Source organism: Muscardinus avellanarius (assembly GCF_963383645.1).
Source record: "Muscardinus avellanarius genome assembly, chromosome: 7".
Lineage (NCBI taxonomy): Eukaryota > Metazoa > Chordata > Mammalia > Rodentia > Gliridae > Muscardinus > Muscardinus avellanarius.
This window is the reverse complement of record NC_137793.1, coordinates 84,032,740-84,055,873: the sequence shown is the minus strand read 5'-3', so window position 1 is coordinate 84,055,873 and position 23,134 is coordinate 84,032,740.

Here is a 23,134-nt window from a genome sequence, read left to right as displayed (position 1 = left end):
AGCTAGCCCTGAAAGCCTGGCGTGCTTGGAGGGAGGGGTCGGGAGGAAAAGCCCCTGGGGGAGGTCCCCGTTTTGTTTGTTTTTTGTTGTTGTTGTTGTTGTTGGTTTTTTTTTTTTTTTTTTTTTTTTTGGTAGGTCTTAAATCCTGACCTCTCCTAGGCATCTTTCATGAGGGAGGCACTTCTGAAATCCTAAACGTAGTTAACCACCCTGTGAGGTAGAAAAACCAAGCCTGGAGAAATTGTTTAACTTCCCATATGAGATTATAGATTAAGCCACAGCACAGACCAGAAGCAGCCCACAGCAGCAGGGCTTACATTCCATCCCACCTGACTGGTATCCCTGTGAGAGAGACAGGTAAAGCTGTGTGAGTGAGCACAGGCTGCAGGTAAAGAAACCACGCAGGCTCAGAGGAGCCTGCAGCTGGGGGGAGGGCACTGTGCTGGACTAGTTGTAGAGTCACCTTTGGTGACTTCACATACACCAGGTGGATTCCTGGGGCTCTCTAGAGGAGGTTAGCAATTCATGAGCAGTGGCAGTAATGTGCTCCAAGACCCTCAGGAAGGGTGGGTCTGTATTTGTAGGGAGGTCTTTTCCTCTTGACTCTGGCCAACCTAGAGAGACCCTGTCACCTACCAACACATCCAGTTAGTGTTATTTTTAGAAGGGTTTACCTTCTATCCCTCTTGTGCTCTGCAGCCCAATCTTCTACTTTCTCAAGAAATGTATCATTGTGAGTGATTATTTTGTCTCTGTCAGGCCATTCCTACCTGTATTGTCTAGGGTTATCTACTAAAAAAACAAAAACAAAAACAAAAACAAAAACCTAAACCAGGAGTGGTATCACATGCCTGTAACCTCAACCCTTGGGAGGCTGAAACAGGAAGATTGTAGATCTGAGACCAGATGCAGCAGCTTAATGAGGCTTCAGCAGCCTAGAGAGACCCTGTTATAAAACAAAAGATAGGCTTGACTGTGCAGCTTGGAGGTAGAACGCTCTGGGTTTAATCCTTAATATTCCCTCTAAAAAATTTCTAACCCTCCTAGACACTATACCCTCATTTCCAGCTATTGAAATCACTTCCTCTTTGGGCAAAACTTCTTAAAGAGGCTGTCTATGCTTGTCTCCCTTTGCTCATTTTCAAACATTCATTTCTTGATGTATTCATTTAAAGTTACATTACGTTAGGTGTATTATATGTACATATTTAAAATATTATATAAACATCATACTATATGTGCCATTCTGGAACTTTCTTTTTAAATTCCACATTATTTTTGAGATGTCTATGCTGATACATGAGAGATTTAGTTCATTTTAACTACTGCATGGGTGGTTGTTGTTGTTGTTGTTGTTGTTGTTGTTGTTGTTGGTCTGGTGATGGAACCCAGGGCCATTCTACCTCCAAGCTATACCTCCTACCCTGTTTTTTATTCTTTATTTTGAAAATGGGTCTCACTGAGTTGCAGAGGGCCTCACTAAGCAGCTGAGGCTGTCCGCGAACCGCAATCCTCCGGTCTCAGCCTCCCGAATGCTGGGATTACAAGCAAGTGCCACCACTCCCAGTTCCTACTGCATGGTTTTTAAGCATGTGAATATAACATATTTTATATATCCAGAACTCTATTTTTTAACATAGGTTATTTCTAGCTATTCCCTGCTGTTTATTTATTATTATTTCTATATTAGTGTATTTCTTTTTAAAATTTTTATTTATATATAATTATTGCATATATTTATGAGATACAACATGATATTTTGATTCATGTAGGCATATTTTGTTTAATGCTACAAGGGATGTTTTATGTTTCCTCATGTAAATGGGTCGGAATTTCTTTCAGATGTGTATCTAGAAGTATATGCTGGATATAAGCCCTGCTGGGTCATACAGTGTATAAATTTTCAACTAGATAGGCCATATCCTAAATTTTTAATCTCTAAATCAGTTATTCCTACAGCTTTGTCTCAGTTTCCCAACATCCTTATAGTCATGATTTTTAAGTTTTACCAATATGACAGGTGTGAAATAGCATCTCATTTTGCTTTTGTCTGAATACAAATCATTTTGACAATTTTTTATATATTTATGGAATATATGTTGTTGTTTGGATTTCTTCCTGTATAAATTGTTCATATCCTCTGCACAACTTTTATTAAGTTATTTTTCTTATCAATTTTCAGGGCCTCTCTATATGTTCTGATACAAATCTCTTATGTATTCTTATATGTTGTAAATATCTTCTCTAAGCTGGTATTTATCTTTTAACTTTGTATGGCATGCTTTGGCTTGTCTTTAGCCAAGCATTTAAATTTTGATGTAATTAACACCTTCTCTTATCATTTCTACTTTATATGTCTTGTGTTCCCTACTTCAGAAATATATTTCCCCCTATGTTTCTTCTAACAAGTTTAACTTTTGTTCTTTAATCATTTCCCATTTGGGCCAAAAGGATGAACTCAAAATCCTTCCTGCATTAGTTGGGCATGGTGTGCACACTTGTAATCTCAGCACTTTGGAGTTGAGACAAGCAGATCACAGGTCTAAGACCAGCCTCAGTGTCATAGTGAGATTCCCATCAACCTAGGAAGACCCTGCTTTAAAACAATCAAAACAGGGCTGAAGGTATAGCTCAGAGGTAGACTGCTCCTGAGTTTAATCCCCAGTAACAATAACAACCACAACCATTAAAAAAAATGCTCATACATTATTACTGGCTAAAGAAGTATGTGTGTGGGGTCCTTCTTGTGCCACACTATGACCTGGGAGGAAGAGGGTAAAGCAGGCCAGTTTCCTCTGGCAACCTCTGGGAGCCTGGCTGTAGAGGCCTCTTCATGGTTGGGACTCAGAACTGTCTCAGAGTATTGAGTTACCTTCCAGAGCCAGCACTTCATGGAGATGCCTAACCACTTCTTGATATTACCATCACCCACTAGGTTTTAGATTTTCTGCCTTCCTAGGCAATACTTGATTCACCATTCTATTAATGTCCAGAAGGAAATAATGGGGAAGATAGGACGTGTGTGTGTGTGTGTGTGTGTGTGTGTGTGTGTGTGTGTGTGTGTGTGTGTTGCTGTGGGGCATTCTACCTTTGAGGTACATCACCAACCCTATTTTATTTTTATTTGGAAACAGGGTCTTGCTACATTGCTGAGATCCAGGCTAAGTTGCTGAGGCTGGCTTTGAACCGGTGATCCTCCTGTCTCTTCCTTCTAAGTATAAGGATTACAGTTTTGTGCCACCACACCCAACCTAATGCATCTTTTATAGCTGGGAGCAGCCCTGTGTGTCAGCACCAGCTTCTGTTAAATTGTTTCAATCCTGAGAGGGATAAAATAAGTGTGAAGAGGGATAAAAATAAGTGTGAAAATGAGTGTGGAGGGCAAGAGGCTCAGCCCAGCCAGTTTTGGCTTCAGGGATGCCCCAGAAGTCTCCACCTTGTTCACCATGAGATATCTTGTACAATTACAGAAGGTCATAACTGAAAGGGTCTTCTTATCTTTCCATTTGGGCCAAGAGAATTAAGAATGATAGGAGGGACCTCTAAGACCTTCAGTTTCCCATTCTCTCATTTTTTTCAGAAAAAAAAAAATCCATCTTGAAAACCAAGAGGCAAATGAGGCCCTCAAACATCACACAAATATGGAGGGTCAGAGCCAAATGGAACCTAATCTACCTGGGTGTTCTCTGAGGTGGTTGTTCTCTACCCTCATTTCACACTCAAATCTTTTGGACAAATGGGATGATGACCAAGCCTCACCACAGAGATTCTGAGTCATTGCCTTAAGGCCAAATTTCAGCATCAAAGCTCTAAGGCCAACTCAGTGCTTGGCAAGTAATGGGAACTCTATAGACTTTTGTCAAATGTTAATTCAGAATTTAATAGACATAAAAAAACACTTCAAAACAAAAGTAAAGACAGTATCCTTGCCAGTAATATCACCTCGTTTTTCAACCTTATTATAGAACTTTTAAAAATTTGTTGCATTAGAGAAATTAGCATAATGATTTGAATAGGATATGATTCCCCATTTGACAGAGGCTATCTGGAATGTAGACCAGGAGTGACTCTACTGTTAATGAAACACACCAAGTATTGTGTACATACTATAAATCCATGCCTCATTGTGATGCATAATTGCAATGCATCAATATAATTATATTAAAGAAAGAAAATAAAATGATTGCACCAAAGACAGCATATTAAAAACAAATTATTTTCTTTTAATATTAAAGTAAAGAAAATCTCAAGAGCCCCATGAGGCCAGGGTCAAATCGCCTGCACGCGGTGGCCTGAGAGCCCTCCAACCACATTCGGCTGAAATGTGTGACTATGAGAGGTGCCGGCCAGGGACCCCGCACCCAGACACCCAGCTAGCTGGAAACACCGCAGGCAGTTAGAGAGGAGTGGCTCTTTATAAAACACCAACATTCCCCTGCCTGGCCCCAGGGCAGGCCAGCTCTTGTATTCAACCTCAATATTCCTCCCTTACCCAGAGGCGAGCTGAGTCTCAAGACATATTTATGCTAACCCTTGTACAGGAGAAGGGAGGTTGACTTAGAGTCCCTCTCAAGCCCGCCTCCAGAGACTCACACTTCTCTTTCCCACTACCCCCTGCTCCCCACTCCCATCATGTTCCTGATATTCTCACGCTCATACTCTCAATGGAAAAAACTTTTTTTTAGAACTAGTTTGGGATATGACCTGTATTGAACTTATCCACCAGAGTGGAAATAATGTCTGTACAAAACCAAATGTTTGTTACTATAACTTCTGCATCACAATTAAAATCTGAACATTAAAAAAAACAGCCAACTCAATCAAAATCCACTACTTCAGAATCAATAGCTTCTTTGAAGCCACAGTAACACTTAAATGTGGTTAAGACTCGAATGTGGAAATTTGTTGGGTTGGAAAGCTAATTAAACTTCCAACCTGCTCAAATAGAATTACAAAAAGGCAAAAATTTGTGTTTTTCACAGAGATACAGTCCACTGGAATCACCAACACTGGACAGCTGTTAAGAGTATTTAAAGTCCTGAGATAATAAGGAATCCAGGCATCCTTTAGACGGTCTTCCGTTGTCCTTTCTTCCCAGTCAGAGATGTGTGGGTGTGTGGGATGGCAGAGAATCCAATTCTTCATCTCCACGAATAGCAAGTTGCAAGTGACGAGGGGTAATACGATTTACCTTTAGGTCTTTTGATGCATTTCCTACCAGCTCAAGTACCTCTGCGGCGAGGTACTCCAGGATGGCTGTGCTACACCCAGTGGCAGTTGCGCCCACACATCCATGGATGGTTGTCCGAGATTTCAAGTGTCAATGAAACAGGGAACTGCAAGCCGGCTCTCTGCAAGCGGGAAACTGCCTGTATCTTGGTTTTTCCAGCCTTACCACCAGCCATTTTGAATTCTGCTGAAGCTCAGACAAGCAAGGCAGAGAAAGGGTGAGAAAAGGCTAGTCAGACCCACAGCGAGATCCCACCATCTACTCCTTCGTCACACCACTATTCAGAATCCCAATGGAAAATTTTACTGCCCAGTTTGGGTAGATGGAGGAGTAGACGCAGCCCATGTCAGAGACATCACTCGTCCTTTATTCTCAATCAATACTCACCTATTCTATATCCCACCGGCGCTGGTGGCCAGGGCAGCTCATCGGTTCCTATCACTAAAGTGTACAAGTGGCCGGTATGAAATGACCAACTTACCTGTTATCTGTATCTAGCTTTTACCACATATCTTGGCACATAGCGGGTGCTCAATGAATGTTCGTCAGAAGGGTAGACAGATGGAAGGTATGGAAAAAACATCGTACTTGAAACTGAGAAATCTGAGTTTACTTCTCAGTACTACTAACTCCAAGTGTCCTTGATAAAGGCACCTCATTGCTCCGACCTCTGTTTCCTCTTATGAAGAGGTGATGGTTGGACTGGTTGCTCTTAAGTGTCTTGCTATACCTCTTTTATGTTCTAAGACGGTGCAATTTCACCACTAAGATGGTGAGTTGAACAACTCACGCTGAGTTGTTAAAACTAAATGTCACCCCTCTCCAATGATATTGATATTTTAAGCAGGACTTCTGAAAAATAGCACCTGACCCAAAGAAGGATTTTAATTATCAAAATTCAGAACTAATGGAGCAAGTCGTGAACCAGATTAATTTAGTGGGTACAGATTGTAAGCCACAGTCCCTGTCAGCATCCTATCCTAGATCAGCAACCACCCTGACAGAGGTTGTCTGAATGTCCTTCAGTGGGCCCAGGCTGCAGAGTGACCAGAACACTGAGGTGAGGGCTATTGTCACTCAGAGGTGCCTCCTGCATGGGCCCATTATCAAGTCCCCTTCCCAAGGTTATATCTAAATTTAAGTCCAGTCTTAAGCCTACTTATACCTTTTGAATCTGGGTGTCCTGACTACTTCAATGCAAGAAGTTTATTGTACAGGCAAAGCATGCTTTTAAAAACTAGTCTAAGCTGGGTTCTGTGGTGTACACCTATAACCCCAATATCTGGGAAGTTGAGATAGAAGGATCACAGGTTTGAAACCAGGAATGGTATCACATGCCTATAATCCCAGCACTTGGGAGTCTGAGACAGGAGGATTGCAGGTTTGGGACCAGACTCAGCAACTTAGTGAGACCCTGTTTCCAAGTAAAAGAATGCAACAGGGCTGAGAGTGTAACTCGGAGGTAGAATGTCCTTGGGTCTAATCCCCAGTATCACAAAAACAAACAAACAAAATTAGCCTTACATGCAATTGCTGGTCCATCTCTACAGTGAAGTTCTCAGCAAAGAAATGAGACTCCAGCAGAAGATGGCCCAGGAGGGTGGGTGTGAGTGAACCAGTGTTGGAGAGATGCACAAGTTAGACATTGCTGCCTTTTAGTATCTACCTGGTACCAATACTATATAGACATCGTCCCTAATGGATAATGAGGCCATGGAAAATACTTTTATTATTTTTATCTTTCTTCCTGATAATGGTGAAGAAATTGAGATGATACAGAGAGGTGAAGTCACCACATAGCCAGTAAGTGGGGACCAGGATTCCAAGTCCTTTCCACAGAAGATTACAGAACTCAGTCCTTTTGCCACAATGAACTGTCCCGGTGTAACTTGGAAGAGGTGACAGAGAAAAGTGGCAGCATCTCCATGATCTATATAATGAAAATAATATTACAATTAATATTCACATCACTTTTCAGAGTTGAAAATTACTTTGACCTTATGTTTTCTCATTTAATTCTCACCACATTCTTTGCTAGGGGGCATTTCAGTCCCAACTTGAGACATACTGAGGGTCAGAGCAGCTAATTACTAGGCCAAGATTACACCATAAAGATTGGTATAGGGACAAACACAAAAGTTCTTTGGAGGTCTTCATAAGTACTATAAAGGGATTCTGGGAGTAAAATCTTTGAGGACTTGGTACTCTAAGCCAACCTTCTTCCTAGCTTTGCATTTCTGCCTGTTTTTTCCAGCTGCACAGAATGAAAATGCAGGATCATAGGATCATTGAGCTTACAATGTAGAAAGGCTCTCAAAAGTTTTCTAGCCCATTGTTTTTCAAAGTGTAAGGTGAGTGTTCCCCGAAGGTGCTCCAGGGGCTGCCCTGTTGAGGGTAAAGGACAGGCCAAGTGGGTGGGACGCCAAGGAAAGTGGTCATTTGTAAAACGGTCAACCAAGCCTTTCTCTTGGGCAGGACTTGCCTTTGCTTAGGCAAAGACCTGATCAATTTCAGGGAGGTAGACGGGAGACCCTGTGGGTTTGGTCTGTAAGGCAGCAGGAAGGGAAAAAAAAAGGCTAAACTACTAGTATAAAACATAAAGAGGATCTGAACAGTGAAGACAGAGGAGAAGGGGTTGGGAGAACTGTGGCTGCAGGCTGCTTGGGGAGTCAGCAGAAAGGGTCCATGGGCAGGCTAATTTTAGCTGTGTGCTCTGTGATGTACACATGCCCTTGCTACCCTCCGACTTCCTCCACGTCTATCTGCCTTATGTGAACACATATAGGAAGATGGGAGGGAATAGAGAAAGGTTGCGCCCTACATTTCTGTTCTTGTTGAGCCAGAGGTGGAGGAAAAACTATAAAATGCAGAACGAACATTTAGCAGAACTAGACACTGAAGTCCAAGAGGCAAAGAAAAAACACGGCCTAAAAAATTCATGATGTATATGGAGTGGGAGTTCAGGGATCTCTTCTGGTTCTGAATAAGCAGGTTATCTAATTCTTATCAAGATTATGGCAACAGCCCCTATCTATTCTCCTTGTCCCATTATTCCCCCCTTTTTTCCTGCTACCTATTGATCCTAAAACACTGTTCAGATGTCAACTCTCCTTTTGCACGTGGTCACTGTGCTTTTCTGATGACTAGATCAAGCCCAGCCTTTTACACCTTGACCTGTTGTAGCCACACTGCTCTCCAGAGACCCCGCCTCTTCACAGGGGTTTGTTCTTCCAGTTACTGCAATTGCCTGAAAATCCTGTTGATGTATCCGAGTCTTACCAACATTCAAAGCCTCCTCATCTCCACCACAGATGAGTCTCTTCTCAACTTCATGGTGCAGGTAAACTTGGTCTTAGAAACCTGATCATCCCCAATTTCCATGCCTCCCTAGAAAAGCTGTAAATGTGACATTTGATAGAGACAACTGCTGTCCTGTGTATCTACAACAGATAGCCACATGTTCAAGGCTTTTTGTGACAAAGTCAATCGCAAATAGTCTTCTTATAAATCTTACATTGTGCATCTATTTGGAGTTCAGGAAAGATAGATTCTATGTGGGTAGTGCTACTCAAACGACACTTACAGCAAGGGTCTTCCCCACACACTCAACTGTGTACCTGTTACATGTTTGGGCCTGGTGGGCCAGGTGGGAGCTAATGAGCTGGAGGCTCTTTGCTTGGACTTTCATGGAATATTAATGACTGGTTCTACTGATGGCTCTTTCCCAAGGCTCAGACCCTGAAATTTTTAGCGTTAGTTGCCTTCTTCCAAACTCCCAGTGTCAAAATGGGAAAGTACCCATCAAGGAAAAAAAGGGAGAAAAGGATGAGAGCCAGAGTGTGCACATGAAACTCTAAGCAGCAGAGAGCAGTATCGCCCAAATGGTCTTCCAGCACAGCCCGGAAGCCAGTCACACCAGGCGCCTCAGGAGAGGAGCTTTAATAAAGTGGAAGAACAAGTCAAATGAAAGAACCCTGCCACCAAAGTGCTAGGGGACCCAGAGCAGATGCCACTTTGGCTGGAGGCCTCATAACAGATCCTGACACTGGGATGGCACTCAGGGATATATAAAAGCAGAAGAGAGACTGAACATCTACCAGAGGGAGGCAGCAGCTTCCCTAACACGTGACTAGCAAGTCAGTCCTGTGGCAGGAGGAACTTCCAGGAAGAAGGACCCCAAGCCAAGTCTGGAAGCCACTCGGTGACCGTGGGGAGCCATGGAGAGGGGAATCTCACCAAGTGGCCAGAAGGACTACAGCTCCACAACACAGGTGAAGTGGACACCCCCAAACAAAGAGAGACTTCAAATCCTGGGATTATAACAATTTTTCTGTGGGTAATCTGGACCATGGAGTATTTTTAAACCATAATAATAATGATATTGTGCATTTAAATGGAGTTGTTGCCCAAGAAAATGTCACTTGATTCTAATAACTCATTTTTGGCCGGTAACAAACTGAACAGGTTATAGAGCCCCCAAGCACTTCACGGAGCATTTGGGGGCACCTATGCCTATGCAGGGAAAGTCACCTATGAACACTTGGGCCCGAGGGTCATTTCTTACCCCTTTAGGAAGACCCTGAGTTCTCCCCTTCCCTCTGCAGCCCTCTCCTGACAGGTACCTAAGGCGTGGTCTCCTGAGTCGGTGGTTATCTTTTCATTGTCTACTTGTCGTCCCCCTTTCACTCGTTTGAGTCATTGTGATGTAATGGAAAGTAGACAGACACTTTCCTTATCTGTAAAGTGGGGACACTTAGCACCTACTTGCAGGTGACTGTGGAGATTGGGGATTATATGTGCATGGTGCTTAATGGGGCTTAGAAAATAGTAAATGTCCAATAAAATGCACACCATGTTATCATTTGCTGCTGCAGCCCCTCTCTGCTGCTCCTCTTAGCTCTGTTCTTTTTTTTTTTTTTTTTTTTTTTTTAGAAAGTGAGCATCACACAAGAAATTGGGGCCCCAAGTGCATTTTCATTGGCTGCATCGTCTTTTGGGCATTCTTCTGGACAGGTAAATGAGATGGTGTGGATTGACAGACATGGAAAAGACTTTTCTTCAGTGAACTGAGCATTTTGATGCCACCCACAGACTCACCTTGCTAACTCCGAGGTGAGCAACGGCCTCCGTTTGGAAACTCCTTCCTCTTCTCTTCAAATACTGTTTCAAACCAGCACAGCATAAAATTCATCAAACCCCTACCAGATGCTGAGGGGAAGAACATGGGAAGTAAAATCTTTTCAGAGAAGACAAAATACTAGTGGATTAATTTAAAAACTCAATTCAAGCCGGGCGTGATGGCGCACTCTTGTAATCCCCGCGCTTGGGAGGCTGAGACAAGAGGATCGCACAGGTTTGAAGCCAGCCTCAGCTACTTAGTGAGGCTTTCAGTAACTTAGTGAGACCCTGTTTCCAAATAAAATATTAAAAAAAGCTCTGGGAGTATAGCCCGGAGGTAGAAAGCCTCTGGGTTCTACCCCCAGGACCACCAAAAAATATATATATAAATAAATAAATAAATAAAAACTCAATTCAACTCTTCTCCATTTGTTAGGTCCCCAGTGGTTTACAAAGAAAATATTTCTAAACTTATAGCACGTAGATCACTAGTACCACAGTCTTCTGGGCATTGAGTCTGGGCATAAAAGGTAAAATCCTGAGCCTTGGCCCAGTCCTGCCAAATCAGTCTTTAGAGATGAAATCCAGGGAGTTGTTAAATCGCTCCACCAGAGGTTGAGAACTACCCTGACATAGGGACTATAAAGATGCCTAGTTTATGTCTTTAGGGAGCTCGTGTTGTACACAGAGATGATGAAAAAGCAAGAAGGCTATATAATGACCGTGTGTTTTGGAAAGATACTCTGGACACAGAGCACAGAAGGACTGGAGCAGAAGGCAGATCTGCCCAGAGGTGTTGGCAGCAGGCCGAGAGTGTGATAAGGGCTGGAGGAGCTGGAAAGGGAGGGCGGATGCCACTTGCCAACCCACGTCATCAATGTTTTTATAGCAGAAAGTCACCCATTTCTTTTTAGAAGGTGCAAGGCTATAGATAACAGGCAAATAAAAGGTATGAAATAGTCCAAACAAACTGATTTCATTTATGCTAGCAGAGGCCCAAAGCCTTGGAAAGATGATGCTCTGCCTTTGCTGAGTATAATTCAAAATAAGATGATACCGAGGGCTCCAGTGAATGCTGGAATTTAAAAGGCGTTTAGATTTTCCAATTGCCGTATTCTGAATGCATTCACTAGAGTTCCTCTTTCTTTTCTTTTTAGTTCCTCTGTTTTGCTGAGCCCTACATATCGCCTTTGTCTTCCTAAGGGGAAATCAATGCTAGCCAGGGACGCAGAGTGCTGGTAGATAAATCGGGGTACTTGGGGAAGGGTTGCTGCAAGTGAGCATGGAGCCAGATTTCACACAGATGACAAACATGAAATGGACCTGCGGAGGGGAGGTGTTTCAGGAGGCGAGACTGGCCAGGGCCAAAGGCCTGCAGGCCTGCAGCTTCTGGGCAAAGTCAATTCAGCCCAGACTGTTCTGGAACTAGATACGTGAGCTGGTTAAGAAATGGGAATATCCCCCAGAGCCAGGACAGGCTGTCTCCTCTCGTGTCCCTCTGCAGTCAGTGCACAGGCATCTGAGAACTCAGAAGGATGAACCTCTTGACTTTGGGAAATGGGGGGGGGGGGGCACAGGAAGTCAGGAGTGGTGGTGCACGCTTGTAATCCCACTACTTGGGAGGCTGAGACAGGAACAGGTTCATGGCCAGCCTCAGCTACTTAGTGAGGCCCTTCACAACTTAGTGAGACCCTGTTTCTAAATAAAGAATGAAAAATAGGGATGGGGGTGGGGGTAGCTCAGAGGTAGAATGCCCTGGGTTCAATCCCCAGTACTGAAAAAAAAAAATCACTGGATAAAATGAAGCCAAACAATAGACTGAAAATGGACATTATAGACATCTTTAGAGGCTGAAATTAGGAGATGCTTTGTGTGTGTGAAGCCAATGAAACTAACCAGAAAATTCAAACACTCGTCAATATCTGAAAGGCCCTGAGAAGTTTCCTGGTTAAAAATCAACAACAACAACAACAACAACAACAACAACAACAACAACAAAAGCTGGGCGTGGTGGTAGACGACTGTAATCCCAGTATTTGGGAGGCTGAGACAGGAGCTTCATGGATCCCAGGCCAATCTCAGCAACTTAGAGATACCCTGTTTCAAAATAAAATATAAAATAGGGCTGGGTGTCTAGCTCAGAGGTAAAATGCCCCTGAGTTCAATCGCTAATGCCAACAACAACAAAGAACTTCTTATTTTTTCCCCTCACTGCTCTTATTTTTTAAATCAATGTTTTCTAAAGCATTTAAATAATAAGATCTTTTTAAGTATTTAGTAGAAGTTGCTCACTGGATCTGGCCCAAAGATGTTGTGTTTTGTTTAATGGAGCTTTTTTAAAATTTTTGAGTTAGTTGCCAACATTAAAAAATCAGACAAGCTCACCTAAAAACCCAGATTGAAAAAAAAACAGATCTATTAACTGCAGATTAATAAATTTATTTCCATGTACCCACAATCTACTGGAGCTGAGCAGGGCCCATTCTGTAAAGGACGTGGCCTCCCAGATCACCAGGGTCTCCAAGATTCACCATTGTCTCTTTGCCCCCACTGAGCATAAATTGGCATTATTCTTTATTTTCTTGGAGCTAATAGCATTCCAAAACATAGTTGCTCTTCAGATTGCTCATTTATCTGTCCTGCTCCGTTCCTTCATGCTGGGTGCCTGGTCCTTGTTGTGTCCATGGGTCCTGTTGCAGCACCTCGTGACATCATACCGAGCCAGACAAAGGAAAAGGTCGCCAGACCGTGTTCCCCATCATCTCTAGCTCTCTACCTTGGCATAGAAATACCAGAATTAGTTTTGTAGATATCCCTGAGTACCATTAAGTCATCTCTCCTCCTCCAGGATGTTATAGTCACTTAAGGAAGGCACAATTAGAAATATAGCTAAAATGAAGTTATAATATTTGAGATGATGTTATGTAGTTATCAGAAAAGAATCAAGAAGAGTCGAGGCTCTCCTCCCACCTCTCCTTTTCTTTGCCACCCCCTCCCTTCCTGTTGGGTTGATTCACCCACTATCATTACCTCCTGGCTGTAAATCCCATCCCAGAAAGTATGTCTTGGAAAACAACTGTGAGTGGCTGCTGAACGTCTGTATCTATCCACTAGCCTCTTGGCACCACGTTTTTTTTTAAGGTTATGTTAGCACAGACCCTCAGCACCTGAATGGATAAAACCAAGTTCCTAATCTGACAACACTGAGAACCTGAATGAACAAAACTGGAGAAGCAACATCCTTACCAAGGGGCAGAGTCCCCTGCCAGCCAGCCACCTTCTCACTGCCTCGAGACAGTGACTGGTCCATCCAGGGCCCCCGGGCGCACAGCCGCCAACTCCAGTTCTGGGGTCTGCTGTGGGAGAATGGAGTCTTGGTTCATTTTTGCTCCTGAACTCTCTTGGTCCCTGGCAGATGTTACTGGGCTCTACACTGATTAGCGTACTGGCACAACGTACACCCTGTAAACGCGGAAAGAGCCTGAATGAGAACCTTTCAGCAGAGAGGAAGCATCACTGTCAGAGATGCCTGAGGGGCTCTGGCTGTCCTCAGGAGGTCCCGCTTCGTGATTTCAAAAGTCCCTTCCTTCTCAGATGCCATGTTGCAGCGTGCCAGGCTGGCAGGTGGCAGGGGGCAGAACAAGGGGAAGTGAGAAGGGTGCTGGCATTTGGCCAGGGAGCAGGTGAAGATGGGCGTCTGAAATGGAAAGCACTATCATCACCCAGCACGCGTCTGTCAGCTTCCTGGTAACAGGGGCGCTCTCCTCGGATCCCCGGAGACCGGGCAGCAGCAGAAAAGGCAGGCGAGAGAAGGAACACCTTTATCAACTCAGAGTCTGCAGGAGCCAGGTCAGAGGAAGGCACAAGATAACTGGGGAGTCTGCTGGGTAGGGACTCAAAGAAGACAGGCAGGAGGGACCGAAGAGCTGGGAAGAGCATGCATGAGGCCAGCCCTGTCCCTAATGTTAAGAACCCGGTACACTTCTTACCTAGGGAGGCTGAGTAAAAGGTGACATGAAGGAGAGTGTTAGGGTCCAGTGTGATGCCCTGACAGTACCTACAGCTGGTGAGAGAATGGAAACGTGTAGCAGGACTCCCTCCGACCCTCCAATTCCTTCCATGCTCCGAAATGGTACCTAGAAGGAACCCCATAAGCCACCACCTAGATTTACCATTGTCTTCATTTTGCCATATTTTCTTCTTTTTATGCTAATCTCAGACATGAAAGACGAAGCCTTAAAAACAGGGACATTTTGTCATATAACCTGAATATGATTTCTTTTCCTACCAAACCCTAATGCCATGATCGTACACATGCACAGCCGCTCCTCACTGCCAGTTCCCCCGAGTCTGTAGAGAAGCTTTTTAAACAGCATTTGCAGCACTTTGGGGCTTCTACACAAGCAACTCTCAGGAGCCAGTAAAGGTGAGGCTGAGTAGGAGGTTCAGATCCGCACCTTTGCTTTAGCCAGAGCAGGTATTTTTTTCCCCCTATGTGGTACTGGGGATTGAATCCAAGGGCTTTTTACCTCTAAGCTAGTAAAGGATGTCTCTAGACACTCTGAGGCTTGTAAGATAGTGAAACATAAGCTAGCAGAAGAGCTACATCCCCCAGACCTGTTTTATTTTTTTATTTTGAAATAGGGTCTCACGATGTGGCAGAGGATGACCTCAAACTCACAATCCTCTTGTCTCAGCCTTCTCAAGTACTGAGATTACAGGTGTGCACCACTATACCCAGCTCAGAGCAGTTTTTTATTATTAGGGACAAAAAGTTTTCCCTTAACTTTTTTCTTGAAAATCATTTCCATGAAGCGTTACTTCTCTATTTTCAAGGAGAATGTCTACTTCCATAAGTGCCCTAAACTCAAAGAATAACTCCTGGTGAGGGGAAGAGTGGGAGCCCCCCTCACAGGAGAGGGGATAGAAGGAGTTGGGGGAGGGAGTCACATGGCTGTAAAAGGAGCTATCTTATTCCCACTCAGCCTGAGCCTGCGCCTGAACTCACAAAGGAGACTTTCACGGTCCCCAGCCTACTTTAGATCTGCTTGGTCATTTCTCCCCTGAGTACTAACGCATGTAATGTGTTGCCTTTCCCTTTCTTGATACCTAGATCCCGATCTAGGAAATTCCACCTGCGCCTTGCTCATATCTAGGGCCAGTCAGCACACTCTGATGAGCACACTGAATTCTGAAACTCTCCTCTGCTCAACTCATCTGTTCCATTTTCTCAAGTCCACTCAGCCGGTCATGGCGGTGCACAATTGTAATCCCGGTACTTGAGAGGCAGAGACAAGAGGATTGCAGGTTTGAGACCAACCTCATCAACTTGGTAAGACCCTCATCAACTTAGTGAGACTCTGTTTCAACACAAAAAGGGGGGCCAGGGGTGTAGCTCAGGAGTGGAGGTAGAATGCCCCTGGGTTCAATCTGCAGTACAAAAAAAAAGAACCTAAACTCAGGGAGATAAATGGTCTTCCAAAATTCTAATCATTACTATGGCATTACCAAAACAAGTATTAACAGAGTCTCAATAACTGGACAAGCCATAGCAGAGTTATTCCATCCCACATGCAATGAGTCAGCATTTGAGCCATCGAGGGGCTGCAGCTCCTGTTATACAAGCCTATGAAAGAAAAGCCTGGGTAGCAAGAGATTCTAGGAAATTCTGACCTTTCCAGGGAACCTCAGTAATCAGTTTTCAGTACTAGCTCAAGCCCTAGCTCCTTCTTCAGGACCTGGACTCAGAGATTTACCTGCCAAAATACTCAATGTGCTTTGGGGATTTTCAAAATTAAGACTTGTCTTTCTGCCCTGTTCAGTTGCAGAATAGTAAGCTTTATAAAGAGAGCTATAGTGTCCATCTTAAAAGCACATATACATTTCCTGTAGACAATCAATGAACACAGGTCTATTCACTAATATGCAGAGAACACACAGACAGAACAGGCCGAGCAGAGAAAAAAACTTGGGGTCATTTGAAATGAGTCCTTCATCCTTTCCCAACACTAATATTTTTAAATTTTACAGTAAGTGTTGATAGAACTCTAGCTTCCCTTGAATATGACTAATGAGTATCTACTAAGTACTTGGTTCTCTTTGGCCATAAGAGATGCTTTAAAATATGGTCCTTTCCCTGGGGTGTGAGCGATTTTGTTGGTGACACAAACTTGCATACAAGAACGGTGAAGTAATGCAAGACAGATGCGCTTTTCCTGCTCTCTCTCCAAACATGGCCCTACTCTCTGGTCCAAGTCAAATCTTCCAGTAACATGCACTTATTATTTGTTCCTCTGTTCAACCAGCCTTGACTGAGGGCCCATTGGATGCCAAGAGCAACACCAGGAATCAGACAGAGCAGCAAGACAGCCATGGTTCCTGTTGTAGCACCAAGCACAGCAATCACCTTGAAATGTCATCTCACTGTTGACACATGTAGGGTGCCCGCGGTCAACAAAGCTATGAGCTCCCAGAGGACAACAACCACAGCTTCCCTCCTTTTCTCATCTCCTCACCAGCTAGAATTTGGGTGCAGAACTTACTGAATAGAATTTGAAAGGCTGAGTAACATGAAATTTTCAGTAAACATGAATAGCTATAAACCCATAATAAGTTTTTTTTAAACCCATAATAAGTTGTTTTTTTTTTTTTTGTGTGTGTGTGTGTGTGGTACTGGGGTTCCTGGAAGCCCTTCTACCTCTGGGCTACACTCCCAGACCTATTTTTATATTTTTATTTGGAAACAGGCTCTCTTACGCCAGCGTGGCTGGCTTCGAACCTGCGCGATCCTCCTGTCTCTGCCTCCCAAGCACAGGGATCACAAGCGTGCGCCACCACCCCCAGCCATAATAAGTTTTTAACTGTGCGTAGCGGTGCGTGACTGTAATCCTAGTACTTGGGAGGCTGAGATAGGAGGGTTGCAGGTTCGAGACCAGCCTCAGCAACTTCGTGAGACTCTTAACAGCCTAGAGAGACCATGCTTCAGAATAAAAAATAAAAAGGGCTGGAGTTATAGTTTGGGGATAGATTGTCTCTGAGTTCAATCCCCAGTATCAGCCACCCCAATAAAAGTTGCTTACCCTCTAAAATACAGCTCAAATGCTGCCTCTTCCAAGTGCCATCTCCTCCATAATGCTCTTATTTAATTACTCAGGAAGGTATAGTCACATCCCACCCTGAGACCATGTCACTCAATGAGACCTCTATAGATAAAACAGCACAGTTACTGTAACTATTTGTTTACCTATGTTTCCCCTTCAACAAGCAGCCAGGTGTTTGGGAGAAGGGAGAAGTTCTCAAGGCCTACACACAACGACAACCTGTGTGCCTCCCTGTTTCTTGGATGGGGAAAAAGTAAAGAATACAGAATTCTAGAGGGCTTTTTACTGATATAATGACAGACATGCAAATAAGCATTGATAAAATGACCACTCCTGTCAATCTATGACTGTCCTCTCTACACTTTTTTCTGACAACATAAGAATAAAGTCTCCTAGGCCTTTGTGATGTTGTCTCATAGGAAATAACAAGTCTTAAGGGTTGGGTGTGCCATGAGAGTGGGGTAAGAAGACTAGGGGCAGTCCTCACTTAGCATTACCCCAAATGAGGAAAATGGTAGAGTCGATAGCACTGGCTGTCAGCAGGTGGGGGTTACACCTCAAAGGAATCCAATGGCATAGAGAGAATTCTTACCTAAGGACGTAGGCGTGTGTGTGTGTGTGTGTGTGTGTGTGTGTGTGTGTATGATTATGTAGCTGCAGACAGTGTTTACATTAACAAAGTGGTAAAGGGGAGGTTATGGCCCTGAGCTGAGAGCACAGGGATCTAATCCCAGGAGTCAGAGATAAGACAGTGCCCAGAGAACAAAGCAGGACCCCAATCCCAGGAATGGCATTACCAGATAAATAACCCAGGTGGAGATTCAGCTGTGGGGACACAGGCATTGCAACTGGAGAGGCGCATAGGATACAATAACGATTTTTGGAGCCTGGCCCCTGATGCAAAATAGGCCAACATGCAAAACCTTAGCTAAGAGACTGAAGGAGTTACCCTGTCTAAGTCTCCATCTATATCCTTATAAGTTGAAGCTTTTAGATGAGGGAGTGTGTGTGTGTGTGTGTGTATGTGTGTGTGTGTGTGTGTGTGTGTGTGTGTGTGTGTGTTACTGGGGATTGAACTCAGAGGGATTCTGCCTGAGATACACCCTCAGCCCTATTTTCATTTAGAAACAGGGTTTTGCTAAATTGCTGAAGCTGGCCTTCAACCTGTGATAATCCTCCCAAGTTGGGATTACATGCTTGTGCCACCATGCCTGGTTTAGATGAGGCTGTTGAAAAAAATAAATAAGATTATGTACAAAAAATCTTTAAGACCACGCCTGGTGCATAGTAGGTGTATTTCTTTTCTTCTTCTTTTTTTTTTTTTTTTTTTTTGGTGGTTCTGGGGTTCCTGGAAGCCCTTCTACCTCCGGGCTACACTCCCAGACCTATTTTTACATTTTTATTTGGAAACAGGGCGCATGGCTGGCTTCGAACCTGCACAATCCTCCTGTTTCTGCCTCCCAAGCGTGGGGATTACAAGCGTGAGCCACCACGCCCGGCTGATAGTAGGTGCATTTCGATAGTGATGGTAACTGGTGAGGTTAAGTGAAGTATAAGTAATAGTAGTAGTGGTGGGGGTAATAATAACAAGGAAATAGTTAAGGACCTGACTGCTGGAATTGAAGTCTCTTTGCATTGGCATTGAAACTGACGTCAAGACAACAGATTCCAATCCTGCTTCTGCTGAATGTTAAATAGGTATTCTTGTCCATGTCAGTCAACTACCCTGAGCCTTGGTTTACTCAGCTATCAAACAGAAGTGCTTGGATTGGCTGTGCATACCACTACGTCTCTGAGTTCTTGGGAGAATGTCATCTGACCCAGGATCTACAATCACCAACACAGACCTTGCACCTAACAGATGCTTGATGAATGTTAACTGATATGAATGGTCAGGCTCTGCCTGATGCCGGATGGAATGTTCTCACATTCCCTTGCCTAAAACAGGGTAAGGCCAGAGTTTGGGCTAGGTTGAGCCTGCCAGTGTGTGTAAGTGGTCTCAGTTGATGACTGGTTTCCTGGGAGGTGGAGAAATAAAGAGGTCGTATAAATAAGTATTTACTCTCTTGGTCATATACCACCTCCAAATGATCATAGCTGTGATTAGCAGAAAGCTAAAACTTGCTGGGCATGGTAGCACACTTCTGTAATCCCACTACTTGGGAGGCTGAGACAGGAGGATCACAATTTGAGGACAGCCTCAGCAAGTAGTAAGACTCTCATCAACCTAGTGAAATCCTGTTTCAAATTAAAAAAAAAATTAAATATGCCAGGCGTGGTGGTGCACGCTTGTAATCCCTGCACTTGGGAGGCGGAGACATCTAATATTATAGCAATTTATCCAAAATTAACAATGATAATCTTACATAACCGATTCATTTGTCTGATAACAAACTTTTGATCACTTAGAAATAACATTTCAGTATTTCTTTTTGCTTTCTTACCAGAGGATATTTTTCTTTTTCTTTTTTTTAGCTAAAACTATCGTACATTTTTTTTTTCAGAAAAAATCTATCCTAACATGAAATATGAACTCTAAATACCCAAAACAATCTGAAAAAGAACAAAGCTAGAAGATGTACATTTTCTGATTTCTAACCTTATAGAGCTACAAAAATTGAAACAGTGTAGTACTGCTATAAAGGCAGATATATAAAGCAGTGGAGTAAAATAAAAAGCCTACAAAAAAAATTATTCCATATATGGTCAAGTTATTTTTGACAAAGTTTCCAAAAACATTTGGTGAAGGAAATAATAATCTTTTCACTAAATATTGTTGAAAAGTAATAATTACATGAAAAAGAATTAAATTGGACCCTTACCTAACACCATATACAAATATTAACTCAAAATAGATAAGAGACCTAAATGTAAATCTTAAGACTATAAACTTTTAGAAGAAAACCTGGGTCATAACACTTCACAACAGTGAAATTGGCAGTGATTTCTTGGTATGATTTCAAAGGCACAGGCAACAAAAGAATAAACAAACTTCCTAAAAAAGTTAAAAAATATTGTACATCCAAAGACAATGTAAACAGAGTTAAAAGTTACTGATAGAATGGGATAAAATATTTCCAAATGCTATATCTGAAGGTATATTAATATTCCAAATAGAGATCCTAAAAGTTAGCAACAATAAAAGCAAACAATACAATTTAGAAATACAATTTAGAAATAGGTAAAAGACTGAAGTAAATAATGAATATCCAAAGATTTTGACTTATAAACACATGAATATATTCTTCTTTACTTAGTTGTCTGCTGGATGGAAAATCTTGTTTCTCTGGTTCTGGTGTGTGTTACCTATTTCTTCTTTGTAGTTAATCTCTTTGAGTATTTTCTCTAGAGCTGGTTTTGAAGACATAAATTCCTTCAGTTTCTGTTTGTCGTGGAAGCTTCTTATTTCCCCATCTAATTTGATAGATAGTTTTGCCGGGTAGGAAATTTTTGGCTGGAAGTTGTTTTCTTTCAGAGTTTGGAATATGTTACTCCAAGCCCTTCTGGCTCTCATGACTTGGTTTGGGAAGTCTGGAGTGATTCTAATCGGTTTGCCTCTGAATGTCACTTGGCCTTTTGTTTTTGTTGCCTTTAAGATTCTCTCCTTGGCTTCCACATTCGTCATTTTGACAATTATGTGCCGTGGGGAACCTTTTCTCTGATCCTGTCTAAAGGGAGTTCTATAAGTTTCCTGGACCTGTGTATTGACCTCTTGCTCTATGTTTGGAAACATTTCTGCTATTATTTCTTTGAAGAGATTATTGATCCCTTTGGTTTCACCTTCTTTTCCCTCCTCTATTCCGATTATTCTTAGGTTAGCTCTCTTAAAATGGGCCCATATTTCTTCAATGTCAGATTCCTGCTGTCTGATTTTTTTTCTAAGTTAGAAATTATGCATTAGTTTTTGGAGTGATCATCTTCTAGGAGCGAGATTCTATTCTCCATGTGGTCTAATCGATTGTTTATACTTTGAATTGAAGCCTTTACTTCAATGATTGCTTCCTTTATTTCTTTTAGACTCTAAATTCTTTTAGAAAGTCCTGTATTATTTCTAAAGTTATATTCCTGATTTAATCTTCTGGAGATCTCTGAATTTCTGTGTTATCCGGTTCTGATAATATGGGGTTGTGGGCATTCATTGCTCTATTGTTGTTCCTCTTTCCCATGATTTCAGAATTTTGTGTCTTCCCTGGATCACTACAACTTCACTTAGGGTGCTCTGTATCTCGAGTCTGTGGTAATCTCAGCTGCCACTACTCCTTTACTGGGTTGTATCACCAAGTCTCATATCCAGGAAGTTAATAATCAAAGCTGTGTGAGACTGTGGGGGTGCCGGGCTGGGCGTTTTCCCATGGGGAGCTGCGACTAGGGTGTGGTATCTCTGCCACTGCTACTCTTTCACTGGGTTGTACTGCAAAATATCTGAACCAAGGAGATTATCAAAACTGCGCAAGTCCCTGGGAGTGCAGTACAGGGATTTCTCCTTTAGGAGCCTCAATTTTACTCACAGTTATTGTGCACGCAGATCTGGAGGTGTGGCGGAGTGTGGTGAACTTGCTGTTGCTGCTGGCATGGCAATATGGTGCTGCTGCCACGCCCTCGGCCGTGAGGCTGGTGCTGCTGGCAATATGGCGTTGCTGCTACACCCTCGGCCGTGAGGCTGGCGTATTTCTTTTCTGGTTTTGAGCTCCTTTCTGAGTCCCTGAAAGGTGTGATGAGCTTGGTCACTGGGAGTTTTAGACGTTCATTGCGCTGAAAGAACTGCTGATTTACACCCAAATGATCCGCAGCTGCTCACCTCAGCTGCTTGTTTACCTTTCCTCTCTGGAGCCTGGGGCTGTGAGGGAAGATGGCGCTGGCGCAGTTCCGCTACCGCATTGCGGGCTTGATTTCTGGTCTCTGGTTGTTCTTCCAGTCTTTTTTTCCCTCTATCCCTTGGTTTTACATTTTTTATTTCTCTGTGTTTTCTGGCTATGAAAAGCGCTGATTTTGTGGCAACAGAGATCGAGTTTTAGCAGGACTCGTAAACGCTGCTTTTCTTGGTCGCCATCTTCCCAATTTTATCCAGGTTTGAGATTTTAATCTGAACCCAAATTTCTGGGCCTTTCTGTAGCATATGTACCCAGCTAACTGGAAAAGTTGAAAGTAAATACATTTTGAAGGTGAGGGAGGTAGAAGTCCTTGCTGCTCTTTGCCACCAGGGAATAACATTTTATTGCCCATAGAAGAACTGGATGCAAAGTTGTTTTTACTTTCTCCAAGTCATTTATGTGACTAGAAAGGTGGTATTGAGCGTCCCTAAGAATTGGCTCTTAACTGTCTTGGTGCCTTCCTTTGCAAAACCAAGCCGAATTATCTACATACAGCACCATGGTGGGGTGCATTGGCTATGTTTACTTTCTGCCCCTCTCTGCAGTGGGATCCATAGAGACCGGTCATTTGTGATAGCCGCAATTTAACCACCATCACAGTGATATTGGATCAAATTAGCAGTTATTTATTTATTTTGGCACTGGGGATTGAACTCCCCCCCTCCGCCCTTTCTATTTTTTATTTTGAAATAAGGTCTCACTAAGGTGCTGAGGCTGGCCTTGAACCTTCAATCATCCCTTTTCAGCCTCCCAGGTACTGAGATTATAGACATTCACCACTGAACCTGGCTCCCCCACCCTTTATTTTTTACTCT